This window comes from Manacus vitellinus, unplaced genomic scaffold, assembly GCF_001715985.3.
Source record: "Manacus vitellinus isolate BGI_N305 unplaced genomic scaffold, ASM171598v3 scaffold_1_pilon, whole genome shotgun sequence".
Lineage (NCBI taxonomy): Eukaryota > Metazoa > Chordata > Aves > Passeriformes > Pipridae > Manacus > Manacus vitellinus.
The window spans coordinates 1,215,176-1,229,567 of NW_021939396.1; the positions used below are offsets into that span (position 1 = coordinate 1,215,176).

At 49.4% G+C, this 14,392-nt stretch overlaps 1 protein-coding gene across 4 annotated transcripts in view; it reads right to left on the reverse strand.

The window, feature by feature from the left end:
• The window catches only part of ADGRB1 (adhesion G protein-coupled receptor B1), a 222,171-nt gene that overhangs the window by 5,915 nt on the left and 201,864 nt on the right, over window positions 1-14,392 (reverse strand). The gene's annotated exons all lie outside the window — the stretch shown is intronic.

Below are 14,392 nucleotides of genomic sequence, written 5' to 3' on the forward strand. Positions count from 1 at the left end.
AAGGTCACAAACGACCAGGGGAGGTTTAGATTAGATATTAGGAATTTCTTCACTGAAAGGGTGGTCAGGCATTGGAACAGGCTGCCCAGGGAAGTGGTGGAATCACCATCCGTGGAAGTGTTAAGGAAATGTGTGGATGTGGTACTCGGGGACGTGGTTTAGTGGTGGACGTGTCAGTGCTGGATTGGACTCAATGGTCTCAGAGGTCTTTCCCAAGTTAAAGGATTCTATGGCTCTGTGAACCTCATAAGCTCTGGTTTGTGGCTTTTCCCCTTGTTAAACCATCAGGCACAAGCCAGAGGAATTTGGATTTATAATTTTTGTAACTGTCCCTCTGATACCCTCAGGTTGGGATCAGATTTCCCCCTTCATCCATCTCTGCAAGACCAAGCAAGTCCATCTCCTTCTCCCCCCAGGTCATGAGCTCAAAGCAACGAGACTCATCCCACTCTTCTGACAAAGAACTGTATCAGGTGGGTGTGATTTACTCCAAGTATTCTCAGGAACCACTTCACTGTGCCACTGTCCCAAAGGCTTTTCATGATTCCTGAGAAGCTTTTTTTAAGCCCCATCATGTTGATTTCATTGCTGGTTGGACAACTCTTGCCAAAGCAGGGAGAGAGCTGTTAAAATTGCTGGAAAATAATGCTTTTGCCAGTACTCACAGAATGAACAGCTTTCTAAACAAAAGGGTCTGTGTCAGTGCTGCAAGAAAACAACTCAGGAGGGTTGAATGAGCAAAAGGTGAATGTGCTCTTCTCATCTACCAAAAAAACCACTGATTTTTTTAACCCCATTTGGTTGGATTCTGGGTTTCTCATTCACATATACACCTCACTGGGATAGTAAAGCACCTGTACTCTACACCAGTACAACCACTGCTAAAAAGGTCAGCAGCCACCCCAAAGGGCAGGAATCTACAGCAATAAAAAGTATCTTTTAGGACTCTGGTATTGAGTGACGCCATGACACCTTCACCTGTGTGAGAACAACACAACTCAGCTCACGTGTGTGTCCACCTCTGGGGACACTACAGAGGCTGCAGAAGGGGCAGATGTGAGGGACACAAGGAGCAGACCCACTGAATAAGGAGGTGCTGCTCACACTCCACTGTTCTCCTGAGCACCATCACACAGCGCTCCATGAAACCAGCACTGGTGTCCAGGGTGGTCATGCCAGGACATGCCTGTTGCTGAGGTCTGGGATAAAAGTGGTCCTGCTCAAGGGAAGACACTTTTTTTTTTCCTTTTTAACAGATTCATGGAATGGTTTGAGTTGAATGGGACCTTCAAGATCATCTTGTTCCAACTCCCTGCCATGGGCAGAGACACCTTCCACTAGAGCAAGTTGCTCAAATCCTCATCCAATCTGGCCTTGAACACTTCCAGGGATGGGGCATCCACAGCTTCTCTGGGCAACCTGTGCCAGGGCCTCACCCCTCCAAGGGAAAAATCTCTCCCCAAGTCCTGTCACCACAAGTCAGCAATGGCAGCTCCAACAACCTCCAATCCTCCCAGTTTAGAGGTTGATCATGACATAATACAGTCTGGAACATCCCTCTGGGCAGTTGGGGTTGGCTGTGCCAGCTGTGTCCTCTCCCAAATTCTTCTGCACCTCCAGCCTTCTCACTGGTGGGGTGGGGTGAGTAGCTGTGTAAGCACTGCCCAGCAGTAACTAAAACATCACTGTGTGATCAACACTGTTTCCAACACAAATCCAAATGCAGCCCCACACAAGCTGCTTTGTAGAAATTTAACTCCATCTCAAACAAAACCTGGTGAAAAAGTATTTCTCCATCTTCCTCATAAAATTTTATCTATTGGAAGGCCACAATAAGGTCCCCCCAGAGCCTCTTCTTCTCCATCAACCAACCTCTGAGAAGGGCTTTGAGATCCCTGCATGAAGATGTCACTTAGTGGCATCATTAATAAATTATCTTTTCCCAACTTTGTTCTGGAAAACATGACATCATATTGAGCTCAGCCCCTGCCACTGCAGGACAGGTCCAGAGGATTTCTCCCCCGTTTTTTTCCCCTTGCCTCACAACCACAGGCTTCCCATGTCAAAGTTAATAGTCACCCATTATCAGAAACGCATTTGTGGAGCTGAGGGCTCCTTTTCTGTAATTTGGCCGGTCTAACGGGCAATTTCGGGTAATTACGGAGCACAAAAATCACCCGGAGAGACGCCTTAACGTGCTACTATTTATTAACAATCGCCAGCTCCTCGGTGGGTATTGAGCCTGCTCTCGAGATCCAACGTGGCAATCCGTGTTTAGCAAACAGCCCCGACGAAGCTCTGAGGGCAGAGGAGTGGCCACGCAGCCTCCCTGTAAATGGGAACTGTCAGGATCGTTTCCTGCGGGCTGGCAGGGAATTACGGGAGTTAACAGCCCGCATTATCTACCTGCCAGTCATCAGCACCACGGTCAGCTCGCTGCCACCCCTGAGCGACCACGCTGCGCTCCCAGAGCCTCAAATTTCCAGTCCCGATGTCGAGGAGGGATGGGTCAGGCTCACATGTTAATGCTGAGGACCACTCTTCTTCTGCCCCAGACATTCTCACTGCCATTACTTAAAACACATTATTCCCTCCCTGCCCCTCTCCGATTACGCTTTGCTTGGCCAAGCAGCTGAAATCCCTGTTTTATGGAGCTCTGAGGAGCAGCCATGAGTCACTTTGCATCTTTTTGTGGGCTGCAGTTTGGGAATCAGACTGCTGGGACCTCAAGGAGGAGGGTGTGGGTGGAGATGGAGGAGAGTGGGGGTCTATTCCCAGCTTGCCTGCAGGTCAACTGTGGCCACGTGGCTCCACCACTTTAGCCAACCTTTCTCAAAGGCCTCTCAGCTGATCTGCTTTAGATGGCAAACACCGGTTTTAGCTTCTCAGGGGCCTGTTTTGATCCCCTGGAAATGGAAGAGAATAATACTGGCCTCCATCTCTCGTCCAAAGCTTAACTCAGCGTGGATCGCTGCGGTGTGTAAGTGCCTCAGGGGGTTCCTGGGGCTATGTCAGGACAATCAAGAACCAGCATCTCATTCTCTGCTGTGCAATATTAACATGGGGAGGTATGGAGGAGAGAGAGGAGAGAGCTCTTGGCTTAACTGTTTGTGAGCCGGCCAGATGGAATGTCTGGCTTTTAAATCTTTGCTTCTCACGCATATGGAAAGCTTGCTCTGTCGCAGCCTTTCCCTTTAAAGCATACTGAAGAGAAATAAAACCATTTTCCACAATAAAGCTGGTAATAACCAAAATGGCCTATTCCTCTACGGGTATGTGTCCTTTGCTTCTGAGAGAACAGAGGCAGAAGTGAACTTTAATCGCATTGTGCAGCAGCACTGACACAGGCACTGCAGCAAGGAGCAAACCTCATTTCACTCTGTCAGTCCAGGAGAATCAAATGGTCCAGGATCCACTCTGTTGTGGATATATGATACAGATATTCATACAAACTCACGTTCAAAACAGAGGGGTCCTGTCCATACTGCTCAGTGGAACATTCACTCCTCACAACTCCCAGAAAGGAGGCTGTGGGGAAGTGAGGGTTGATCTCTTCTCCCAGGCAACTAATGACAGGACAAGGGCAGATGGCCTCAAGTTGCACCAGGGGAGGTTTAGGTTGGATATTAGGCAAAATTTCTGCACTGAGAGAGTGGTTATGCACCGGAACAGGTTGCCCAGGGAAATGGTGGATTCACCATCCCTGGAAGGGTTCAAAAAAGGAGCAAACGTGGCACCTTGCGGTGTGGTTTAGTGGGCACGGTGGTATTCGGTCGAAGGTTGGACTTGATGATCTTTGAGGTCTCTTCCACCCTTAATGATTCCATGATTTTATGATGCATGGAGCAATCCACACCCTGAACCGCAGCTGGACATTGCTGGTTGGCACAAGCCAGGGAGCATTATAAAAATTAAATATTAGGGACAATTACAGGACAGCACTAGAGCCACCTCTGGAATTTATTATTATTGTTACCATTATCATCATCATCATCATTGTTACTACTATTGCTATTACTAGCATTATTTTACCACAGGGACATATGCTCTATATGCTCTTTATATCCTCTCTAGGCACATTAAAAATAAGTCTTCTTTCCTGTTCCTTTCTGCTGGGAATTGTCCTTTCTGTGTACTACACAGAGAATAACCAATTCAAATCCTGCAGCTGATTTGGAAGCTGGTTGCCCTCCTCTCTTGTAGCTTCACAGCAGCAGCTCTGAGCACCTTGCAGGGAAATGTGGTAAGATTTACACACAGCTAAAATAAAATAAGTCCGTGGCAGATTGGGGATGGAAAATGAGAGTAGAATCCAGACTGTGTTTATCCTGATTTAAGCAGTGTTTTGGTTCCATGCCAGGCGACAGCATTTCACCAAATTATTCCAAAACAGCCCGTTGTTTGTTTTACTATCAGTGTGGTGCTGGTGAGTGATGCCAGACCAGCAGCTCTCCCCCAAAACGTGCCTTCCCCATTCCTGTGCATCCTGCCCTTCAGAGAGACCCAGCTGAGGAGAGGGGGGAACACCAGAAGCTATAGGGTTTGCAAGAAGATTCCTGCCAAAGATGCTCATTTCCCCCGGAGAACAAACATCTACCTTCCCTCTCCCCTTGCCTGTTGAAGGCCTTAAGAAAAAGCTTCATCCAAAGCACAGATTGTGAACACTTGTGCAAAGGCTGCACAAGCCACCCCTAAGGCATCTCTTAAGCCCTGCCTTTATCCAATTCATAGAATCATGGAATATCTGGAGTTTGAAGGGACCCACAAGGATCATCGAGTCCAGCTCCTGACCCTTCACAGAACAACCCCAACAATCCCACCAAATCCCTGAGAGTGTTGTCCAAACACTCTTTGAGTTCTGGCAGCCTTAGTGCTGTGCCCACTGCCCTGGGGAGCCTGTTCCAGTGTCCAACCACTCTCTGGATGAAAAACTTTTCCTGCTATCCAACCTAAACCTCCCTCTGACACGTCTTCACTTCCCTTGGGTCCTGTCACTGGTCTCCAGAGAGAAGAAATCAGTGCCTGCCCCTCCACTTCCCCCCATGAGGAAGCTGCACACTGTGATGAGGTCTCTCCTCAGAGTCCTCTTCTTCAGGCTGAACAAACCCTAATTATTCCTTGCAGATGCAATTCCTCTCCTGTAGGACCCAGGTTCCCATCTCTCACTGTTGATCACTGAAGATCCCTGCACTGGCAACAGCTCCTGACCCAATCTGGGCTTGAACCAACAGCCTTGGAGTAAAACGTGTCCAGACCATTACCAGCCCTCAGAGGGTTTCAGAGGCTCCTTCTCACCTTGGAAAAGGAGATGAAGGGATTTCAGCCATTTGGCAGCAGATTGGTGTGCTCTTAGGGGGATAATGACAGCTCTACTCCCATTGGAATCCAAAGAGCCCACGGGACCCAGCATGTTCCCAGCCCCTCAGTGCAACACACAGCTGGTCACTGGGGAATCCCTGGGGCCAATTCCCTCTCCATGGAGCAGTGATCTCCAAACAGCACTCCAGGAATCAGCTTCCAGCCCTGACACCCAACTCATTCACAGCTTGAGTGATTGGAAAGTAAAGCTGTAACAGCCCCTGGATTTACAGCTGTTCTGAGCCGATATAAACAAAATCAAAAGTGGCCCCAGTAGTGGGATATTCCCTGTCTGGGGAACAGCTGGCATGATTGCCATGTTTAAAAAGAGGGAGAAGAACCATTTGTCAAGAAAAATGAAAGCATTGTCTTACTTGTGGGAAAAGAGCAGAGTCATTTTGCTTTCACAGATTTATTGAATATATTCTGTATATCCTTGTGGTTGGTAGGGCAGGTAGGCAGTGAGCACTCAAGCTGCAGACTGAGTTTTGACTTGCAGTTATCCCACCCAGCATAATCCCACACTCTTCATTAGACAGTCCTACCATTTAGAGGGAACTTGCAAGCTCAGATACTCCTAATTACAACTCTGACATTTGTTTGCCACACACATTGCCCGTTTTTACTCAAAGATTGCCAAAATCTTGCCATTAGCTTTGTCCACTCGGTCATTCACAGATAGCAAAACTATGAAGGGCACAAACCTTTCAGAAAACTGCTTCAATTTGGGTTTAAATCAGTGGACAATTGTTGTAAAATAATAATAATAATGACTTAGCCATGCCTTAAATGTATGGCAATTTAAGGGCAGCCTTAGCCTTCAGGCAGGGCATAAAAGGCTCAGTGGTGAAGCAGCTTGTCAAAACTACCTAAGGAAGGGCTTTTCCAGGCCAAAGTACTGTGGAGAAGGGTGCAGAATTATACCAGAATAACAAGAAACACTCAACAGTTCCACTGACTCTTCCAGCACAACGTGCTTAGTCCCTGAAGTGCTTTGGAAAGGAAGATAATCTCATTTAGCGCTAATTGTGACTCCCACCCTGAGGAGCCCATGAAGCCCAGCCTCCATCACCCACTTGTTACCATTTTCAAACAAGCCCCTTTGTGATGCTCCCACGCCATCCCCTGCCTTGGGAGAAGCTCCCCAAAAACCCAGTGCTCTTGCTTTAAACCACCCCTGTAAAGCCCTGCCTGGTGCAGAGCCCACAGAGCAATCCTGACTCCGGCAGGATCTGCGGATCAGGATGACTAATGCCCTCATGCTGTTTACATGGGCCCCCACACCCGCCTCTGTCCAAGCATCCTTGTGTTTCACGTGGAAGTTTCAGCCGAATTCCACCTATTTTGGGTCAGGGTGTCTTTGTGGCTCACTCAGCACTGAGCAGATTGAAGTTGTGCTCCCCAGCTGAAGCCTCCCAGGTGACACCGTGGTCCAAACAGGACGTTATAAATATATAAATAACAATGGATCAACAGCTACAGTTAAATATGGGAAGTTGTGGACAGACTGTGGGATTTTTGGCTTTCCCATCTGCCTCCATCCCACTCCTCCACCTCCCACAAACGTGCTGCCCCTCTGCCACGTTCCTCTCTTTAAACACAGCAAGGAGCAGACACGAAGGGGATCTGGTTCACAGAATTACAGGTAAAAGAGTGGGAAAAGCCCTGCTAAGCCCAGCTCACCCCTCATCCTGCAAAGCCATTGAAGCCACCCCCAGTCTCTTCAAGACAACCTTTGCTGATGGAGGCTCTCAGTGCTTGACTCTCCCTGCAGTCAGAAGGCTTTCCCTTGTGCCTGAATCAAATCTCTCACTCTGCAATTTGAGCCCAATCCCCAGCAGACACAGAAAGCAGATTATTCCCTTCCCAGAGCCACCTTCTACCCATTTGAAGACTATTATCCTCTTTCCCCTCAGCCTTTTCTCCTTCAGAAGGGAGTCAAAACATCTCGCAGAGCTCACCTCTGCTCCCCATCAGTGAGGAGGTACCACACCAAACACTCTGACACATCCTCTCCCACACACCCTCCCACCCTCACCCGTCATCCTGTTTGGCCCCAAAACACAGCACCTCAGACAGGTACCTCTCACCACCCTCTGTTCACATTTCTGGCCCTCAAATCTGCACACACTCCTTCCCTGAGCTTTCAGGAAAGTGAAAAGTGGGGGAATTGGGAAGACCTTGGTGTCCTGGCTTAAATCCACACCTCCTTTAGCAGAGCACTACACTGTGGCTGGGTAACAGGGCAGCTGTCACACTTGCTAAGCTGCCTTCATGGCAACAAGCCATTAGGCACTGCAGCTCAAAAATAAGCACCAAACCCCTCAGGAATTCCTGGACACTCAGTATCCCAGACATTCACGGGGAGGCTTTAATTTGAGCTGAAGACAAGGGACTAACCTCAGCGCTGCCCTGCTGCTGCGGTCACTTGGTTAATGCCAGCACTGCCTTTGCACCAAAGGGTGAATTTGGCTTGGAATTACTCACATTGAATCCCACAGAGCCTCTAAGCTCCCAGCCACTTGCTCATGTTCCTCTCCCACGTCCCTTTCAGATGGAGAGATACAGGGTGATGCAGCATTTGCCTGCAGGAGAGTCACTGCCAGGGCTGTGCAGAGCTCAGGGAAGAGCTGCAGCCCCACACTGCTGCAATCCCACCACCTGGACTTTAGTCAGGAGTTAAAGACCTGGGCAAATCCACGAGGAACTCGGCACAGGAAAGCTGTCAGCTGGGAATGTCTCCTGAACTCCCGGTTGGATCGACAGCTGAATCCCCAGACAGCCGAGAAGGAGGTGGGATGCTGGGTGACTGCTTATTATGCTGAGCCAAATCCTCCCATTATTACCTTCTGTGCTACCTGTCTTCTTTTAATATATTCAAGTGTTGTCTCTGCTGGAAGCACAGCACTGAGAGGGATTTCCCACCCCGCTCGTCTCTCATTCCTTGCCTGTTTATGTTCAAACACCGATCACTTACTTGCTAATGGGATCCCTTCTTAGGTATCTGTGAGCAGCATTTAGAAAGGGCACTCTGCAGGCACATCTCCCACCAAAATTACAAACCCAGGGTTATTCTGGCACCTGGAGCACACCACAAGCTCTATCAGTAATCCCCTTCCTCTAAAAGCCCAACAGAAATCATCCGTACATTGACTCCAGGTGCTCTCCAAACTCAAATGAGATTTGGCCCAAATTCACTCTGCAACACACACTGACAGACTTCACATCACTGACAGAGCAAACATTTAAATGAAGGTGATTTCCAGCATGTAGGATCACATTCCAGCCCCTTTGCTAAGAGGCCACTTTGGAAAAGTAATGGAATTCTTTTAAGAGGCAGTTAGACTGTGGGTTGGCCCATTTGGCCACCTAAGGGCATCACACATCCTCTCTCCCTCCTAATCTTATTACAGGAGAGAGTAGGAGGGGAAAACTGTCTGCCCAGCTGGTTCATACCTTGTCTTCTCCATTCTATCCACGCCTGCTGAAACTCAGGAGGGCTAAACTGGATTTAGTGAAAGGAGCATCCCTGCTGAGCAAGGCAAAGCCCAGCTTGTGATGTACAGAATCACAGCCTGCTCCTCCAGGCTGCCACAGACCTTGGGGAAAAACACCCCTGAGAAAACACAGCAGCTGCTCCTGCTGTGGAGCAGGAGACGGGCAAAGCCCAGAAATCCCCAGGAGCACTTACACCATATCCTTCCCAGCTCCCAGCACAAAGCTCTCCTGGGATGAGCAGGAGTCCAGCTGGAGCGTCCCTTCATCGCTCCCACTTTGGCATCTTCGCATCCCGGGAGAGTTCAGCGGTAACAGCACAAATCCCCAGGAAATCTTAGGCAGTATTTCCAGTTCAAGAGGCATAATCAGCTCCTAAGAGACACTCTACACAGAGTAGCATCCTGGAGAGGACGGGGTGATTGCAGGAAGAGGTGCTAACAGCACGAGCGCGGGAGCTCGGGGAGGATTTGGACCTCAAAAGCCCAAATATTCGCAGCTCAGCAATGTTCACCCTGGCACAGCTCTTGCTAAAAGCCAGCAAGAGGAGGCTCCTAATGCTCTGTCAGGGAAATGACAGCACTTGGTGCTTCCTGTAGCACCCTTCAGGCTCAGGGCACTGTGCAAATGTGGCTGCACCGAGCCTGGGATGTCACCTGCAAGGGTGCTGCAGCTGGAGAAAGGGAAGCAGAAGGCAAGGAAGCGATTAGCTCAAGGTCATAATTTCACTTACAGCCACAGAAACAGCTCTGGCTGTAGCTTGTCCAACACACCCAGAGACACCAGCCTAATAAACTGTTCCCTAGACCACTGTACGAACTGGCAGGGGTTTGATGCCTCAAGACTTCGAGATGGATAACAAAACCCAGGACTTGCCTTCATCAGAAAAGCCCAACTTGTGAATCAAAGAGTTAATATTGCAGAAAAAGCAGCATTGTTATTAACTAAACCTGGAAACTGCAGTAAACATGAGAACTGGCAGTTCTCAGGGTATGCAAAAGGCTTTGTTCATATCCAAACTCCAAATCTCACGTGATAAACACTGGAAGAATATAAATGTTAAAATGTTCACTTCCAAATAAAGTTCTCCAGTCTTGTCTAAGTGAAACTGCTACAATTTTCCATCAAAATGTTGTCAGAACTGCTACACCCTTATAAAATATTTGATTCATTAACATCAATATTTTTTTTTTATTTTTTTCCTGCTGGAAAACCTGGATCCACTCCCTGAGCAAGCAGAGCCCTACAGAGTTTTAGGAGCTTAAAATAACCCACCTTGTGTCTGTGCACTCTCCATGAAGAACACAGACCTCCCGTGGCACAGGACAATCCTTTCAGAGGGAAGATCTTCAAGGTACACCAAGAACTTTAAAGGTGCCTTCCAACCCAAAATATGCTGGGATGATCACACCAGACCTGGGTGTTGATTCCGTTCCCACAGCCAAGAGGGACACTGAGAGTCTACTCTCCAGGCTTCACAATTTCCCAAGGGTAAAAGGGATTTCTTATCCTCTGCTTCGAACACAGTGGGAAATGTGAGTTGAGAGAGGAGCTCCAAAGGTGGTGTCCCCATGGGCAGGGAGCACACCATGAAAGGTGCTTTCCATTCATGCAAACTGGAGATAACAATGCACAAACCCTCCTGCAACATCCTGGGATGTAGAATCACGGAATCACGGAATCATGAGGCTTGGAAAAGACCTCTAAGATCATTAAGTCCAACCATCAGCCCAGCACCACTGAACCATGTCCTCAAATACCACAAGCACATGTTTTTTAAACACTTCTAGGGATGGTGACTCCACCACTTCCCTGGGCAGCCTATTCCAACGCTTGACAAACCTCTACATGAAGAAATTTTTCCTAATATCCAATCTAAACCTACCACAGATCTGCTCATTGTGGGCACTCCCTTGCCTTGCCAATGCATATCCACGTTTGTTCTGCTACAATACACCCCACAAAACTGTCCAGGTGCCCTACAACCCTCCCAGGTCACGGTTTGCCTGTCAGTAAACACTGACACAGACGTGAGATGTTCCAAAAATTTACCACAGACACAACAAACTCTGCAGCCCTACAAGTTGCTGCCACCAGCAGCTCTCAAGCTTTGCTAACACCAGAAATGAGAGCACAGCTCATTCTGATCAGCCTTGTCTCTGCAGACAAGGGAGTAAGGAGGGGGAGAGAGAGTAGAGAGGTATTTGTGCAGACTTACTACAGTCCTAAGTGCTGCACGAATCATAAAATCGCGGAACAGTTTGGGTTGGAAGGGACCTTAAAAATCATCTCATTCCAACCCTCTTGCCATGGACAGAGACACTTTCCACCAGGTTGCTCAAAGCACCATCCAACCTGGCCTTGAACCAGGCTTTAAAGCTTCATAAAGGCCAATCCTAAGCAGGTGGGCAGCAGAGACAACACCAAACTCAAACGAGACAACCAAAGAGTGAAAGTCTCTCCTGCCCACCCTCAGGCTCCTCCTCTACTTCCTTCCCACCTCCAAAAATCACCAAGAAATATTGAGAAAACGCCACCACAAGCCTGCCATGCAGCTCTGCAGTTTGCTTTTGCCCTCGTTCCCTGTTAGCACTGCTATTATGCAGGTGTAGCACCACAGCATGTCAATGCCATTGCCCTCCCAGGCCGGGCAGGGTATAAAACTAAACGAAAAGACAGTCCCAAAATGCTTGTCTGTGTTCCTTAATTTAAGAGGTTTTAATCTTTCATGATGGTCAAACAGCAGTTGTGCCAAACCAGTGCAAGAGGCTGCCTCTGGAAATAGCAGGGTCCAAGGGAAATCAAACACAAGTCTGAACTCCAGCTTTTGAGCTGGATCTGAACAGCTCCATCAGGGCTTAGGGATGTCTGCCTCCCAAATTGATTCAAAACACAGAATTTTCAGCCTCTAGCTTCACTGAAATCAAGGAAAACTGCTTCCTTTCCCTGCCACATGAGCAACTCTCAGGTCCCAAAGCAGGGAAACTGTCCTTGGCAAGTCCAAATCAGCAGCAACAGTCATCCCAAAATCCTCTCATAGCCGTTTTTTTTTCTCCCTGCAAAGAAGCTGTGCCCATACCAGGGTTACAAATATTTCAAACTGCCAGGGCCAAAGACTCCAGAAGGGAGATTTATAGCAATAAATAATATTAATGACCCAGGCGGACGGAGCTTCTTGTCCTGAGAGCTCCAAAGGCACATGAAAAACGGCACCATAAATGTCACCACCGCAGACACCAACGATGACGAGATGCCACCTCTGGGGACGGGAGGCAACGTGGGCTTGTTCAGAATGAGATTTGGTGAGGAAACCAAGGAAATGAGGACCTGGACGAGCACGGTCCTGCCAGCTCACAGGGCAGGAGATGGGTCCCAGCTGGTTCACCTGAGCTCAGCCTGGATGATGCTCCACAGCATCAGCAAACCCTTGGCTTTGCTTAGCAGGGGGGACTCAGGAGACATCCAAGCCCCAGTTTTCCCCCAAACATGGCCAAAGGCCTCATCCCGATGCTCATGAGGCTGGGAAAAAATGAGTTGTGAAAACATAACCCAGCCAGTGGAGTTGGAAAGAGGAGGAAAGAAGTAATTTTAGGCCTAAACCCCAAAGGAGGAGCTGCGAGTTTAGTTGCAGATATAATAAAACATGCCTGGGGGAAGGAACCTGCATCCTCCTGCAGACAAGCCCACTCTCAGATGCAAAAATTCTTACACCAACCCTGTGTTATCCAGATAACACTCCAAACACCTGGAGCTGAGTGAGCAGCAGTGTCTGGCCATGTCAAATTAACCATTTTGTCCCCAGGCTGCTTAGTTAAATAATACCAAGCACTGTGTGAACATAAAGCCTCCACCAGAGAAACTTCTGCTTCAGAGCCAAGGCAAAGATTCCCTTTGCTTTTCCCACACTGCCTGATCCTCTGCCCAGAAGATGGAACAGCAGGGGACCTTCACCAGTAGCTCAGCTGCACATCTGGGCTCGCTTCACTCCAGGCTTTGCCTCAGAAGCATTCCTGCAGCAGAAATCCCAATTTATTTTCTCCAGCCATGCAATCTCCCTAAACTTTGTCAGGACACCTTGGAGTCCTTCCCATGTAGGACAATGCTCAGCCATCCATCACCGTGGGGGTCATCACAAACTCTTGAGCCAGACACTTGAGTTGTTGTAGCTTGGGATGAAGGGTGAAGCCTTGCTGCTGGCAGGACACAGCCCTGCAAGCTCCCAGGGCAGGGGATGGCTCCCACCTGGCTCACCTGAGCTCACCCTGTCCACCTCCAGCAGGCTGGATCCCATTCCTGGAGAGCACCAGCCCAGCAGGCTGGTTCACAGTGCCCACTTGGTTCACGGTGGGAAGACAAGGAAACAAAGACCCATGGAAGAAGACGGGTGCAGAGATGCCAACGTCAAAGCAACCAGCCCATTCCAGACCCCTTCCAAGCAGGAACACAGTCCCTGTCCTACCTCTGAGCATCCTTCAACCAGAGCATCTGTACCAAGACCAGAAACTTGGTGCCTCTCTCAACAGGCCCCCAAAAGTGGCTACACCTGACACTCCAGAGCCCATTTCAGAGCCCTGTGGTGGCTGGGCCTCCACGGCCCGGGCAAATACAATCAACACTGTGTCTTTAAAACCACTTCAGTGCAGATGTTGTTTCCATGGTAACTAGTGGACCAAATACATTAGTGTTTCTAATAATAAACCAAACCTTCATCTTGGAAAATGTGATCCCCCCTCTCCTTTACCACCCTCACCCTTCCTTTCTTCTTTTCCCCTCCCCTTTTGCTGAATTAAGCCAGCATTTAACAAGCAAGCCATAATTAGTAAATAATTGCAAGGGCCCAGTAACTCCCAGTGCCCAGGCAGATGGAGAAGCTTTAGGTGGAGGAAGGGGGGCTTTGCTCCACGAACCTGGGAACTATCCAAAAAAAGGACGAACTACTTAAAAAAAAATTAAAAAGCACAAGGTGGAAGAGAGGACCCTGTGCAGCCTCTTTTGGCCACTCCAGTGTCGCCTTTAGTGCCCTGGCACCCTCCCCGTGCTCTGACTCAGGGTGCAGCCGCCCAGTGATAATTTCTAGGAATCTCGCACTTTTTTTTCCGGAGGCTCCGTCCGAGACGCGGCACCGGCTCCGCGTCCCCGACAGCGGCCAAAAACTTCACAACTCCTCCCCTTCCACGCTCCCCTCCTTGCAGAGTGGGGACCCCCCCACACACACGCACACCCCAAAACTGAGCGGAGCGGCGGAAAGGACCCCGAGGCGGGGAGGGAGACACGAGGGAGCTGCGGCGGGGAGGGAGGCGAAGCGGGGCGATCCCACCCCCCCCCCCCAAAAAAAATAAGACACGTGCGAAGATGCCGTGCGTGGGGGAGCCCACGGGAGCGAACGCGCCTGCGGGGGCCGGTGGCTCCCCACATTTAGCGGGATCCACGTCCAAAGGCACAGCACGGGGATGGAGCGATGGCTGGGAGGACGGGGGGAGCGCAGCGCGGCATCACCCCCGATGTGTCTGTGTGTGTGTGTCCCCGAAGCTGCGCTCAG